This window comes from Coenobita brevimanus, chromosome 113 (assembly GCF_032717465.1).
Source record: "Coenobita brevimanus isolate Jiangsu-jjx chromosome 113, ASM3271746v2, whole genome shotgun sequence".
NCBI lineage: Eukaryota > Metazoa > Arthropoda > Malacostraca > Decapoda > Coenobitidae > Coenobita > Coenobita brevimanus.
The window spans coordinates 15,070,224-15,086,065 of NC_137066.1; the positions used below are offsets into that span (position 1 = coordinate 15,070,224).

The window sequence follows — 15,842 nt, forward strand, 5'->3', positions numbered from 1 at the left end:
TCAACACTGTCGGTAGCAGAGTGGATTTTGTCTATTCCCTTTCTTGAATAAGGGAACAAAGTTTGGTTTCTTCCAAATATCAGGTAGTTTACCTTGTCCTAAGGATTTCTTGAAAATTAAAAATAATGGTTTACTTAACTCCTTTGCACATTTATGTAGCACCCAACATGAAATTTCATCAGGACCATTTGCATTTCCCTAGTCTAATTTACTTAACTCCTCCTGTATTTCTTTTTCTGATATTTGTATATCTGGTAATATGTGTGGGCATGCATGTTCCACATAATCCCTCTCAATTTTTTTTTTTTTCTGTAAAAACTGATTGGAAGTTCTTATTTAGTGCTTCACAAATATCCTTGTCTTGTGTATAGGTGATTCCCTTGTCCGTAATGGACTGTATTTTATCTTTTACTTTGGTTTTGCTTCTGATGTAGCTGTAAAATATCTTTGGTTGATCACTACTTTTATTTATGATATCCTCCTCAAACTATTTTTGGGTTTCCCTCCTGATTCTTGTATAATCGTTTCTTGCCTGTTTATAGTTGTTAAATGCCCTTTCCCTATTGTGTCTTCTCTATCTATTCCACAACAAATCTTTTTTTCTCTTTTGATTTTTTACATTCTGTATTGAACCATTTCTTTATTTTCTTTTCTGCTTCTTTGTGCTGTGGAATGTACTTCTGGACTCCTATTTCATAAAGTTCACATAATTTTTTATATACAGCATTTAAATCTTGTCCCCTAAGCTCCCTTTCCCAATCAGTTTCTAAGAAGTACTTCTTTAGGTCATGATAGTTTCCCTTTTTATAGTTTAGGCTCTTTTTGTAACTTTCATTGCTGTTAGCTATGTCATGCAATCTTGAAGTTGCAATTTAGTACTGCATGGTCACTTTTGCCAAATGGAGGGTGATACATTAAATTGTCAATATCGTTTTCTTGCCTAGTAAATATAAGATCTAGCACTGAGGGTGCATCGAGTCCTCTTTTTCTGGTGCTTTCCCTTACATGTTGCGTTGGGAAAAATTCCTGCACGAGATCCAGGAGCCTTTGGTCCCAACAGCTTTCTTGGCTTATTATATCTAGAGTTTTCCAATTTATATTTGTATTAAAATCTCCAGTTAGTATAATTCTTTCCGATTTCTCTTCCATTCTATGTAGTAATGCTCTTAAACTCTGAATTGAACTCACTCTTAGATCCTCATATTCGCCTCTTTTCCATGTCTTTGATCTGGGTGGCATGTACAAATTGGCTACAGTTACTTTCCCTTCAGATGTATTGATCTCTACTGCAATCAGTTTTACTTGTAAGGGTATATCTAGTTCTAGTTCTTTGACTTCTAGATTTTTCTTTGTTAATATTATAATTCCTCCTCCTTTTTTTAAGTTCCTATCTCTTCTCCATATATTGTATTCCTCTGAGTTTAGGATGTCATCTGATATCCTTGGTGTTAATCTTGTTTCAGTTAGGCATATTATATGTGGTTCATTTTCTCTGATATAATCATTCATCTCTAATAATTTAGATATAATTCCATCCACATTTGAATACATCAACTTAATCGTCTTATTTATATACTTGTCATGACTTGGATCTACTACCTTCCTCCTTTTTATTCCCTCCTGTTTATGTACCACTTTCGTACCTGCAATCCAATTTGTAAAAAAATGTATTCTTCTCCTACTCTGATCTTCCCTCATTTTTTGTTTTTTCTTCCTCCCTCTTCACTTTCAGTAATTCCAGTTCCTCTTGTGTTAGGCATCTTTTATCCATACATTTTTGAACTCCTCTTTTTCCATAAGTTTCTTTGCATTTTTTAGTATCTCCTCCACAGTGTTTACACTCTGGAAGGTTACCTTTAGGGGCCTTGACTTCTTATTCTCATATTTCCCTAACCTTTTGTGTTCCTCTATGTCTTTACTACATATTTCCTCTGATATTTCCTTCAATATGCTCATTACATTTGACATCTCTTTTTTGTCTCTCGAGATCTTGTTTCTTACTTCTTCCTCTTCTATACCAGTGATTACTATAGATTTGTTGATATCTGCTGAATCTCTGACTAATTTTGGATTGTTTTGGATTATTCTTTTCACTTCCTTTTTAATGCTTTTTTCTTCCACCCTTGTTTCTAAGTCTTTCTTTACTTCCACCATTTCAACATAAGTGATTTCCACATCATTTTTGTAGTTTTGCACTGCTTCATTCATCTGTGTTATCTTCTCCTCAGTATCTCTGCTCTGATCTATCTGATTGCATACTTGCCTAATTGTCTCTGTATCATTTCTGAACTCTTCCATAATACTCTCATGGTTGGCTACTGTACTTGCCATTTCACTAATTTTCCTCCTAAGTGAACCCACCTCTACTCTCAGCTCATCTATTGTTGTGTCTTTCTTGTTGACTTCCTTTCCTAATATTTCTATTTCTTCCTTCTGCCAGTGCAACTGTTGCTTGATTTCATCAATTTCATTCTGAAAAGCCATCTCTAGTCTGTTTACTCGTTCCACCAGTTTATTGTGAGTCTCCATTTCAACCAGTTCTTGGTAGAAATCATCATCCTGCTGTCTATCTTTATCCCTTTTCTTTTCCAAATTTGCTTTACTAAAGTAGGTGGCCATCATGCAGTACTAAGAGCACAGATACTACTTACATTCCCTGGCACTGCAGCGCAGAGTCGTTGAAAAAACAACTGATCAGCTGATTTTGTGCATTCTTGTGCTACTTTGTTTTCCTTATTATCTGAACAACAGTCTTACTTAAAACTTCTTCTTTTTATATTAGAACACCATTTAGTCTAACCTGGTACAGAGCTTGACTCATATAAAAATACTAATCTAGGTAATGCCACTGGCCAGGTTGGCCAGGTATGGAGTGGTGGTGACGTGCGTCTGCTCTTCTTGGTGCCTCGTGTGTGTGTGTGTGTAGGCACATATACATGAGTGTGCATAGGCATAAACGAGAGAGAGAGAGAGAGAGAGAGAGAGAGAGAGAGAGAGAGAGAATTGTGTGTGTGTGTGTGTGTGTGTGTGTGTGTTCAACTTCCTCCATGTTTAGTATACTCCGACGTTCATAACCCTTTCAAGAAAATGACATCTACTGTAGTTTTTCAATGAAATATTTTGTTTTTGTTTTTGTTACAGGGGTTAGATACAGTTACTAGCAACGCATTCTTCATACAGAGGTCCTACCAAATTAAAATGAAATTGTAACACAGGGATAAAACAGCCTTTATCAACTGTTTTTAATACCCAATATCTGGAAGCATGGCAACATCATCACTATCCCTAAACCCAACAAAGACCCCACGTTACCCTCCTCACATCGCCCCATAACACTCCTCTGCATCCCCTCTAAAGTCACTGAACGACTGGTATTACGACTAGTCACACCTCACATTCCCGTAGCCTAGTCACAACATGGCTTTAGGCCACTACACTCCACAAACACCCTTCTTACAGACCTTACACAGAGAGTTTTCGATGGCATGAATTCAGCTAGGCCACCACACAGAACACTCCTAATCACACTAGACATTAGCAAAGCTTTTGATGCCATCCCCCGCCACAACCTCACAAACAAAATACTCAACACAAACATGCACAATAACACAAAAAGATGGCTGGCAAACTACTTAGCAGGCAGATGTGCACACGTAACATTTGCCAGTCAGTGTTCTAACATCAGAAACTTCACAAACGGCGTCCCCCAAGGATCTGTTTTGTCCCCTACGCTCATTAACCCATACATGCACGATGTACCCACACCCCACACACCACAGATACACATAGCTTCCTATGCAGATGATATAACAGTTACATGTACGCACCAAAACGCAAACACAGCTGCACACATCATTCAACCTTACCTCAACACATTACACGAATGGTTCACCACAAACAGGCTCAAAATAGCCCCAGCCAAATCTACAGTGACTCTTCTCACAAACTGGACAGCAGAACACAGGCACATCCCACACCTCACCATAAACAACACTCCCCTATCCCCCCAAAAAAATCCTTGGTGTAACATACAATACATCAATGTCATTTAAACAACACATCACAAACATTAAAAATAAAATAACACCAAGACTCAATGCTTTGAGGTCACTTGCCCATACAACATTCGGACACAACAAAGAAACCACCACCACAGTATACAAACAATACATACGTTCAGTGATGAATTATGTAAGCCCTGCCTGGGCTTCTAACCTGACCAACACACACTACAACACTCTACAGACCATACAGAACAAGGCCCTAAAAATAATCACAGGCTATACAGCTACAACACCCACACACCACCTTCATCAAGAAACCAAAGTCCTCAAAGTCAAGGATCACCTGGACATGAGAGGCACCCAGTTTCTTGGTGCAGCCTCCACAAACCCACAACATCCACTACAGTACATGGCAGCACATCCACCCACACCACGGAACATCAAAACAACACCCAGCACACGATACCATACACAAATACTGTCATCTCTCCTCCCTCGCCCACCTCAGACCAGCTTCCAGAAGCATATCCACACTCAGATCACTCGCCGCTCCATTCAGTCACTTAAAGACAACACACAGCTGCTTGCACGGCCTCCTGACATCCACCCTTCTGAATCCTATCTTCCTCATGAGGGCAGGGTCCACCTGGCCAGGTTGAGATGTGGGCACCATCCAGCCCTCTTAAGCTACCAGAAGAGGCTGGACGACTCCGTCGCTGATGCCTGTCCAGGATGCAACACAACACCCCATACTATTAAGTACATTATGGAAGACTGCATTGCACACAATCACCTACGCCAACAACACAACATACACTCTTTGAGAGCTCTGTGGGAAAGCCCGGTCTCGGCCATGGCCTTCCTAAGAGACTCGGGGCTGTTCGGCCAGACTGCCTAGGGAACAACTACTACTACTACTACTACTGTTTCACAAAATTCTTATGATAAATTAAATACTTTTGGGGAATGATGTGAATTTAATCATAAAAATATATTGTCGTTGTCAAGAGAGAATTTCCTTTTGATATTAGACAGGACTCAAACTCCCTGTATTGAAAAGGAACATAAGTCTTTACTCTTCCATTGGCTGAAGATGGAACGATGCCAATTAGCTCCCAGAATCAATATTTACCAGACACTTAAATTATAATTAGATACAAGCCTCCTTTGAACCTGGTTGCTAGGGTAAAAAGGTGCACGCGCGTGTGCATGTGTGTGTGTGTGTGTGTGTGTGTGTGTGTGTGTGTGTGTGTGTGTGTGTGTGTGTGTGTGTTGTTCAGGATCAACTGGGTTACAGTCAACTGGACGACAGGACAAATGGACCAAGTGCAGAGAAAGTAAGAAGAAATCAATAAACTACAATATACGAGTTTTGATTATGACGATCATTCGCTTATAATCTGAAATACAGTATTTGGCAAAATATAAATGACATCATTAAAGAAATATGATAAGAGAAATTTTATAATGAATATATCAGTAACTTTTTTTTTTTTTTATGTATCTGACTCTGGGCATAGGCTTCACAGCCCGTTACCAAGGCCCAGTAGTCCTCCTACATACCACACACCTACACATGTCACCGCTTCGGCGCTAACACCCACCGTCCATATTGAATACATGCTAGGGCTGTCTCATACAGGACTGGTGTACTGGTATTAGTGGGAGTATTTTTACGACATGTCGGCGGGTCTTCTGGTAGATCAGTAAAGTCTACTTTAATGAAATTCAAATCCTTAAACTGTTCCCTGCCCCAGCGGAGATTTGAACCTGGGTCCATTAGGACTGCAGGCCAACTCTCTACCAATTCGGCCACTGCCTCCCCCTGTATAGATATTAATGACAGTAGATTAAGTTTCAGTTTATAGTGGTTAGGTTCATGTTTAATTTCAAGGATCTTTATGGCGCATGATACAAGGAGTATTGTGATCTATATGATAAAAAGTGTATTTATATGACTAAGGCACAGACTTTATCAATTAGGTAAAATAATATTTTGCTTCACTCTCTTAATAATGAGTAGGATTTAATCATTGTCTTTGTACTGTTAACACACTGCAGCCACATACCTTGTTTGTTGGGTTCTTGCTAAAGTTTTCTTGCATATGATCTGCCGGATATTTCACTGGACAATATTAACCTGAAGTACAGCAGGTTTAGTGTTTTGCTGCTGCTTCTCTGTTTTGTGCAACAGTTAAAGCATTAACACTTCCCTTTTCCTTACCATTTTCTTTAATGTTGTGTTTTTCTTCTACTGTGTCATTATTTCTTGCTTCATCTGCCATTGTCCTTTCATAAGCATTCCACATAATCAGTTAGGTAGCGAGGTTGATGTGATCGTTTCCTACTACATGCAGGACGTCCACACATTAATGTTTTATCTACAGTAGATATACCGTAACATCATCATCTTAAATGAAATCATTAATGCTATCTTCTCTCACATGATCCAAAATAGTTCGAATGCTTCCACAACCACACTGAGAAGGACAAATGCCAGTCTGATGAAGCTCAATATCTGTTACTTCGCCTGCACTATCCTGATGATTGAAATGGATCTAAAGCTCATCCTCTGCAGTGCTCTCGTGCAATGACTGTCCGAAATGAAACACTGTCGCCAAGTTGACCACAGGAGATACTGCCGACCATTTGTGTGTTGACAAACTGGTGATCGCCGAGATACCTTTTTGCCCAGTTGGATGTCGTCCATTTCCCCTTTGACTCAGTTGTCTGTCACCCATTTGCATGGAAATGAGCGTGTGTAAAGTTAGTGCATTATTGCGCATATTGGGTGACTAAAAGAGTGTCAGTGTGTGTGTGGAGAGGGCTGTTTGATTGTATACATGTTTGCCTGTGTGTTTCATTGTATATATATATATATATACATATATATATATATATATATATATATATATATATATATATATATATATATATATATATATATATATATATATATATGTGTGTGTGTGTGTGTGTGTGTGTATGTATATATACAGTATCTATCTATCTGTCTGTCTGTCTGTCTGTCTGTCTGTCTCCCTCTCTCTCTCTCTCTCTCTGTGTATATATATATATATATATATATATATATATATATATATATATATATATATATATATATATATATATATATATATATATATATATATATATATATATATATATATATATATATATATATATATATATATATATATATATATATGCCAGGAAGAAGGAACCATAGGCTGAGCCCACAAAACGTTCCTTCCAAGAAAAAAAAAAAGAGGGCCAAATTCAACGTCCATTCTTTTCGAGATGCCTGGACACACTGTGTTTGAAAGACTGGAGATCATAGGAAGTAGGAAATACAGAGAGAGGGAGATAGTTCCAGAGATGACCTGTTGCATAAATGAAGGACTGTATGTGGGGAGCCTCCCCACACATGAGAGTTGAACTCTAAACAGGGGTGAATAAAACCCGTGTATAAAGTCAAGAACTGTGCTGGGGTAAACAAGGCACGGAGTCGGCTTAGCACACTAATCTGGAAGCAGATTTTACAAGAGTTGCAATATGATCTTTCCAAGATACGGTAAGTCCCGTGTGAATGAAACCCCAGGCATATTCAAGGATGATGCAGGATTGAGCTGAATATTTTTAAACATTAGTGGGTATTCCTGTGGAAGATTTTGATGGGTTGATAGCTGTGAAAACTGAGTCTTTGATGCAATAAAAGCAACAAGATTATTTTTACCCCAGTCAGAGATATGAGCCAAGTCAGACATTAGTTGTGCCATAGCCTCATCCCTTGTTTGATGAAGTAGCTGCTGAGATGGACGTTGCGGGAACCGAATGGAAGGGTGAAGGGTGGAATCATCAGCATATGAGTGGATAGGATTAAATGTACAGCTTAGAAGATCCTTGATGAATAAAAGGAAGAGAGTTGGTGATTGGACAGAGCCCTGAGGAACACCACTGTTGAAAGAACTAGGAGAAGAATGATGGCCATCTAAAACAGCAGCTACAGAACGATCAGAAAGGAAGCTATAGATGAAGGCACAGATAGAAGGATAGAAACCGAAAGAGGGCAGTTTGGAAATTAAAGATTTATGGCAGACTCGATCGAAAGCTTTTGAGATGTCAAGTGCATTGGCAAAGCTTTCGCCAAAGTCCCGAAAAGAGGATGACCAGGAGTCTGAAACGTAGGTGAGAAGATCGCCAGTGGAGTGTCCCTGACAGATCCCCATACTGACAATCAGAAAGAAGGTTGTGATAGGAAAGATGCTTTAAAATTTTTGTGTTAAGAATAGACTCGAAAACTTTTGAGACACAGGATGTTAAAGCAGTTGGACGATAGTTAGAGGGTTGGGAATGGTCACCCTTCTTTGGGACTGGCTGAGTAAGAGCAATCTTCCAGCAAGAAGGAAAGGTACAAGTTGATAGAAAATGGCAAAAATGTTTACCTAGGCGGGGTATAAGCACAGAAGCACAGTTCTTGAGAACAACAGGAGGGACTGAATCAGGCCCATATGCCTTGTTAGCACTGAGGCCAGTGATGGCAGAAAATACATCAGCTGAAGAAATTTTAATGTCAGCCATGAGGAAGGCAGAGGGGGGAAGTGAGGGAGGAAAAGCCCTGGAATCGTTTAAGGTGAAATTAGAGGAGAAAGTCTGAGAGAAGAGATCTGCTTTATCAGTAGAAGAAATAGCTACAGAGCCATCAGAGTAGAAAAAAGGAGGGAAAGATGATGAGGTAAAGTTGTTAAAGGTTTTTTGCAAGGTACCAGAAGGAGCGGGAAGAATTCAAGTTGGATAGTTGAGAACATTTAGTACGGATAAAATTCTTTTTAGCAGAGCGAAGAACAGACTTGGCATGATTCCGGGCAGAAACATAAAAAAGATGTGATTCAGGGGTGGATTGGCAATGGTACCTTTTATAGGCCCTCTCCTTGTTGTGGACAGCATTAGAACAAGCGTGATTAAACAAAGGCTTTCTTGCATTAGTCAAAGGATATGAGAAAGGAATGCATACTTCTATGCCCAAGAGAATAACCTCTGTAATGTGCAAGGCACACTCAGATGGCTCCCGGCCATGGAAGCAATAATCATTCCAGGGAAAATCAAAGAAGTACTGCATGAGGGCCTCCCAATCCGCAGCTCCAAAGTGCCACAGACGACGTTTCCACAGGCGGTACCAGAGTGATTGGAGAGGTTAAGGTAATAAGGTTATGATCGGAGGAGCTCAATGGAGAGAAAAGATTAACAGTGTGAGCAGATGGATTAGTTGTAAGAAGGAGGTCAGATATGCTGGAGCTCTCTCCAAGGCAGTCAGGGATACGGCTTTGGTGCTGTACAAGCTGCTCTAGGTCATTAAGGATAGAAAAGATGTAGGCTTGTTCAACAGGTGGATCAGTGAAAGGATAGGAGAGCCAAAGGTGGTGGTGAACATTGAAATCTCCTAGAATGGAGATTTCAGAGATAGGAGAAATGAATCGAATGTGTTCCAATGTAGAAGTAGGATAGTCAAAGAATTTTTGATGGTCAGTAGAATTAGAAGATAAGTAAACAGCACACTTAGTCAGAGAATGACAGGAGAGCTGAAGCCAGAGAGTAAAGAATTCAGAAGAATCAAGTTCAGGAACACGAGAGCAAGATAGGTTGTTGCGTACATATACACAACACCCACCTTTGGCTTTGAAATGAGTGTAGAGAAAGTAGGAGAATACATAAAAGGGTTTGCTGTCGAGTGTAGAGAAAGTAGGAGAATACAGAAAAGGGTTTGCTGTCAGTTGCCTCAGACAGCTGAGTCTCGGTACAAGCGCTTCCAGCCCTTCGGGCCGTAACGCACTTTTTCGTTTAGAGGGCTTTAGGGCTTCATCCTCGTACCCAACTTGAGGTAGATGCTTACCGAGACTTGTAAGTCAAAAGTTGCTGGTAAGCTGTTTCACTTACATCTAACTATGCATTGTATGAAAAGTCAGAACTACTTCACATATTTCTTTTCAGCATCAAAGTATTATGTGGCTTCATAAATCATGTATTTATGGGCTTTTTTGCCAAATGATCGGCTCAGAGCACATCATGGTAGGCTACATGAAGAACACGTGAAGATCTATCTATCTATCTACTGCCAGACGCCTCAATCCCGTTTGGGGTGGCCACAAACAAATCGCCTCCAAGTCACCCTGTCCCCTGCCATTTCACTGCCCTGCTCCCAACTCACACCTCCCTCTCTCATATACCTCTCCACCCCATCGCTCCATCTTATCCTCGGCCTCCCCCTTCCTCTTCCCCCCTCCACCTCACTCACATACACTCTCTTCGTCAGTCTTTCACCCTCCATCCTCTCCACATGGCCAAATCACCTCAGTTTGTTCCTCATAACGTTTCCTATTACATCCACATCCACACCACAACGCTCCTTTATATCCTCATTCGTCAGCCTGTCTCTCCATGTGACTCCACAGGCTCCTCTTAAATAACTCATTTCCACTGCTCTCACTCTTGTCTTGTGTCCTTCCAACAACGTCCAAACTTCACTTCCATACGTTAGAGTTGGTATCACAATACTGTCATGTAGTAACTTTTTCACTTCCATGCTCACTTCCCTGTTTCTTATCACTGCTTTCAGAGAACCAGCAACCTTTCTTCCCTGCTGTACCCTTTCAAGCACTTCACCCTCCAAACCTCCATCCTTACTCATCACACTACCCAAGTACTTAAACGTACTCACATTTTCCAATTCCTCACCATCCAACCTCGCTGTACATTAACTGACTTCACACTCTCTCAAACTCATCCACCAAGCCTTGCAGCTCCCCTTCGTCCTCACTCAACAACACAGTATCATCTGCAAACAACAGTACAGGGAGTTTCCAAACACTATCCTCTCTCACCAGGGCCACTCCAACATCCACTACCCTACCTTGTACCTCTTTTATTACCCCATCCATGTACAGATTGAACAACCATGGAGACATGACACATCCCTGTTTCAACCCAACTTTCAAAGAGAAAAATTCACTTGGTTCACCACCACACGCATTGCAGCCTTCGCACCATCGTGCATACTCTTCACAGCATTCAACAACTTCCCATCTACTCCATATATTCTTAACACTTTCCACAATCCTTGTCTATCCACCCTATCATATGCTTTCTCCAAATTCATGAAAGCCGCATACAACTTCTTTCCCTTCTCTAGAAACTTTTCCACTAAAGATCTAAGAATGAATATCTGATCTACACAACCTCTTCCCTTCCTAAAGCCTCCCTGTTCTTCTCCAACTAATTTTTCTGTTCTTTCTCTAACTCTGTCAGTAAGTATCCTACCATATACTTTTCCTATTATACTAAGAAGATAAATTCCCCTATGATTACCACACACTTCTTTTTCCCCTTTTCCTTTGTACAAGGGAATAATTATACCTGACTTCCAATCCTCCGGGACTCTACCTTCCTCCCAGGCCAATCTGCACATCTTCCACATCCATTCTACTACTATCTCTCCCCCATGCTTCAGCATTTCACCACACACTTCATGAATTCCTGGGGCTTTCCCCGATTTAACTTTCTTCATTGCGTCCACAACTTCTCTCCTATTGATTTCTTCCTGTCTTCTCACCTCCCTCCTTCTCCCAGCCATTACCCAGCCACTTATACTCGCATTACTTCCATCCTCTATGTTCAACAATTCCTTAAAGTGTTCTCTCCATCTGCTCACTTTTTCTCCCTTCTCCACTAGTAATCTACCATTTTTATCTTTCACTCCCCTGCTAACTTCACTTCCACCCTGTCTTACTCTTTTCACCTCTTTCCAGAACATTTTCTTACAGTCTCTTCACTTTACACTCAAATTCCTTCCAAATTCCTCATCCACTCTCTTCATACTCTCTCTTACTAATCCTTTCACCTCTCTCTTTCTTTCTACATATAACTCTCTCTTCCGCCTCTCAACTTCTTCCACGCCCCTATTTCTCATCCATTCATTGTATGCTTTCTTCTTTTGTGCCAGAGCCTGTTTCACCTCTTCAGTCCACCACGCTGTTCCTTGCACCCTCCTCCGTCTTCTCTTCCTTCCACACACCACATCACATGGTGCACATATTTCTTCCGTAAATATCCTACACACACCTTCCACGTCTCCCGTCTGCTCCAGTTCATATTTGCCCAATCGTTCCTCCACTTCTCTCTTATACTTTGCCTTTTTCTCATCCTCTTGTAACCTTTCCACTCTCCTTGCAACTACTCGTACTCCTTCCTCTCGTCATTCCATTCTTCTATTCCTCCATCTTACTTGAATCCTAATTCTGGCCACCACCAAGTCCACTCCCCCAACCTCTATAAGCACACATGAAGATGCTGGTACAAATTTGAGACACAAGAAGAAGCAATTTATATGTGATTTGCTTAGAGCACTTCAGCGAATTTGAAATAGGTGAATTACCTCATCAGAAACTCACCAGTGGAAATACAGTAGAAAGCTTCAGAGTACAGAAATCGAAAATTGCATGAGAATTATCTACACTTTTGTTCGATCACTAACGACTGGTTTGAAGCAGGCATTCTAACTTGAGTTAGGATCGACTGCTCAGTGTAATCCAGTGAGGACACAAAACAGCCTGAAACTGGACCCCAGGTGAAACCCCACTAATGAGGTTTCATTTGGCACCTACTGGGAACCCAACAGCTGTGGAGACTGAGTTTCATCTGACTGGAACGATCAGTTTCAGTGTTTTTTACACACACACACACACACACACACACACACACACACACACACACACACACATATATATATATATATATATATATATATATATATATATATATATATATATATATATATATATATATAAGGAGCCTCTGTGGTACAGTGGTACAGTGTGCGTTTCGTACACGGGTGAACAAGAGTTCACGCCCCGCCAGGGTTATAAACATTGGGAGTGTTCACCCGGCCACGTACTGCATTGGCGGACACAAGGGGTGCTGTGGTTGAACCAGTGTCTCTTACTATAAAGTATGCTTGGACCCAGTCAGCTTGCGCGGGCCGATTGCACTTGGTTCACAGACTACACACACATCCAAAGCCACTCCAACACTACAAGTACACTTAAAAGCACTTCTCACCCTACATACAATCTCTACCAGACAGCCTAAGCCACTTGGTAGAGATACATTGGCTGTATCGTCCCGACTTCGGTCGGGATAGGCCGGTCCTGCAGTGGATACTCAAACTGCTGCTGATTACACATATATATATATATATATATATATATATATATATATATATATATATATATATATATATATATATATACAGTATGATGGTCCTTTATTTCCAACTTGAAAAATTGGTTTCGGTTGCTGCGGAACTTCGTTCCTCTTGATCCAAAAATAGTGTATGCAAATCTTCATGCTTTTTAGATAATTTTGACTGGTGCTGCATCATATTCAAAGTTATACTATTATGTTAATATGCCTTTGAGGTACCTAGGACTCCCTCCATGCAGAGTATTAGCTCCTGGGGAGGGGGGTATCATGGGAACTGAACTCCCACTCATTGTTGCCTAGTTTTATGCCTTGTAATTGCTGCCTACTGTTGCCTTCTTCACATCTGGATACACTTGCCTGTGTTGCTCAACGGCCTGGAGAAGAAACTACCGTTGATCTTCGTCCTTGGTCAACACTGAATTAAACACTTGAATCAGTTCTACCCCTCTTTCAGCAAAGTCATTTGTTACCTGTAACCCATGGACAGTGCTCTCAGCTTCCATGTAATATTAGCGGCTTTCCCATGTGGATGGATCAAATTCTAGGAATGAATGAGGTAGGCCAAGCAGTGTGAAGATTTTCTTGATGTTACTGGTCACAAAACTTGAAATTGTTTTCTGATTCAGTGCTGTCGCCTCAAGTTCAAGTGTTGCGCTCTTTAGTTTATTTGTGCTTCCTTCTTCCTTAAGAGCCATCACCATTTTTCACATCTCCTTAGGGTCAATAGTTGGATAAAAAAAAATGGCCAATCCAACTAATTGCTCTGATAAATACCACAAGTGACGACCAATTGCCATCAAGCAGACTTGTGAGATGTCCTTATCAGGATAACGTGACGATTCCCGGAGAAACCTGAGATCGTTAGCCGGAGCTAGAGTGGTATAAACACTGATTTCAGGTAATGCTTCGTGAACACAACAATCCGCTTCAGTCCTCAGCCTTGCTTCTGTGTGACGCTTGTCTGATGATGGAAAAGATAGACTTTGATGCTGTATATAACTTTAGGCATCCATCTGGCATGGTGGCAAGCACCAGGGTGCTGAAACCGTGTTCCACTGGGCGGTACAACAGCCAAGACAAGTTCTCGATAATCATCTCGAGGTCTTGCAACTGTTTCGTACAAAATCCTATGAGTTCATCACATTACTCACTACCAGTCACCGGCATTTCCTCATTGTCATTCAAGATCTGAAAGCATATTGTGTCAATAGTATTCCACTTGACTCTGAACTACCTTAATATGTGAATGTCGGGACCAGAGGACGGCCCAAGGCAAGTGAAGGCCTTTTGAATAAGGATCTCAATAATGTGATGCCGACAAGCCAGGTGGAGATCCTTGTGCAACTGTTGTTGAATAAGGGTGCACACCCCTGCCCACAATCAGGTATTGCTGGCAGTGGTGTCGAATGCTATTCCTACCACACGTTCAGATGTACCCAAGTCATTCAAGGTTTCAATGATGACATTGGCCATGGCCTTTCCTGTCCCTGATTCCAAACTGGGTTCATTCAAATGCTTTGAAACTCCATCACCTGAGACGAGAATCGTAAGGCGTTCAGTGACATTTGCTCCTGTTAAATCGGAAATTTGTTATCCATCGCAGTGCACTACCAGTGGCACACATGGATGGAATGATTTCTTCAGCCATTCTGCAGATTCCCTCCGACTCTTGCTTCGATCTCGGCGGATACTTTGTCAATTGATAGTATACACTGTTGGATCTTGTCCACAGGCAGAAATGGTCGGAGAAAGCAGATGGACTGCAGCACGGTCTGGAGTCTGGGTCCGATCTAAAGCAGCAGCAAATGAATAAGTGACAACTGGTTTTCGTGCTCGTTGGCGTTTCAGAGGAAGAGCTGCAGTCGAAAAGGAACAACCTGCTATACTGTATCTGTATAATCGTTGCCTGTCTCGTCTTCATCACTAATTGGGCATTCCTTCAGCTCCACCATTTCCTTTCTTACTGCTCGGTGACATTCATCACGCTCTCTCCTCTCCTGTTCAGTCTGTTGTCTCTCTCTCTGTCTTTGTTCTATCCGGCGGAGTTTGACATCAATACCCAGCATAGAGCCTTGCATCCCTCTGTCCCTCTGAGCCATAAGAAACTCCATATCCTCTTGATTTTTGATAAGGTGGAAGACATTTGTGTGTGCAGTGTCAAAGAGATCTTTCATCTCTTCTTGGAAGTTCTTTCTCTTCTTCTCCTGTCTTTCTGTATTCCGGCTCCTACTCATCTCTAACTTTCTTCATTCATTATAGAGGTTCGATTTTGTGGATACGATTCCGTGACTGAGATGCAGGCATGCGAGTTCTCACACAGAACATATGCTGAATCCCTCAGAGTTCGTGTATCTGTTAGCATCAGGTAGAAAAGTTGCACTTACACTTCTCTACAAAGAGGTAACTTACTTCCAAGTAGTATTATACTTGGTTGGCCAGCAAGCCAAATCCTGTTATTGCTCCTGCTTATTATCACTAGCACTGACAATTTCACTTCAGTCATAGCAAATAAGTGCGTAATAATGACTCAAAAGGCAAATCCCTGAAAAAAAAAGAAAAAAAATACGGGTAATACGAGAATGC

At 41.0% G+C, this 15,842-nt stretch overlaps 1 protein-coding gene across 1 annotated transcript in view; it reads left to right on the forward strand.

Annotated features, from left to right (window-relative positions):
* LOC145418266 (uncharacterized) overlaps nucleotides 1-15,842 on the forward strand; it is a 481,506-nt gene that overhangs the window by 151,341 nt on the left and 314,323 nt on the right. The gene's annotated exons all lie outside the window — the stretch shown is intronic.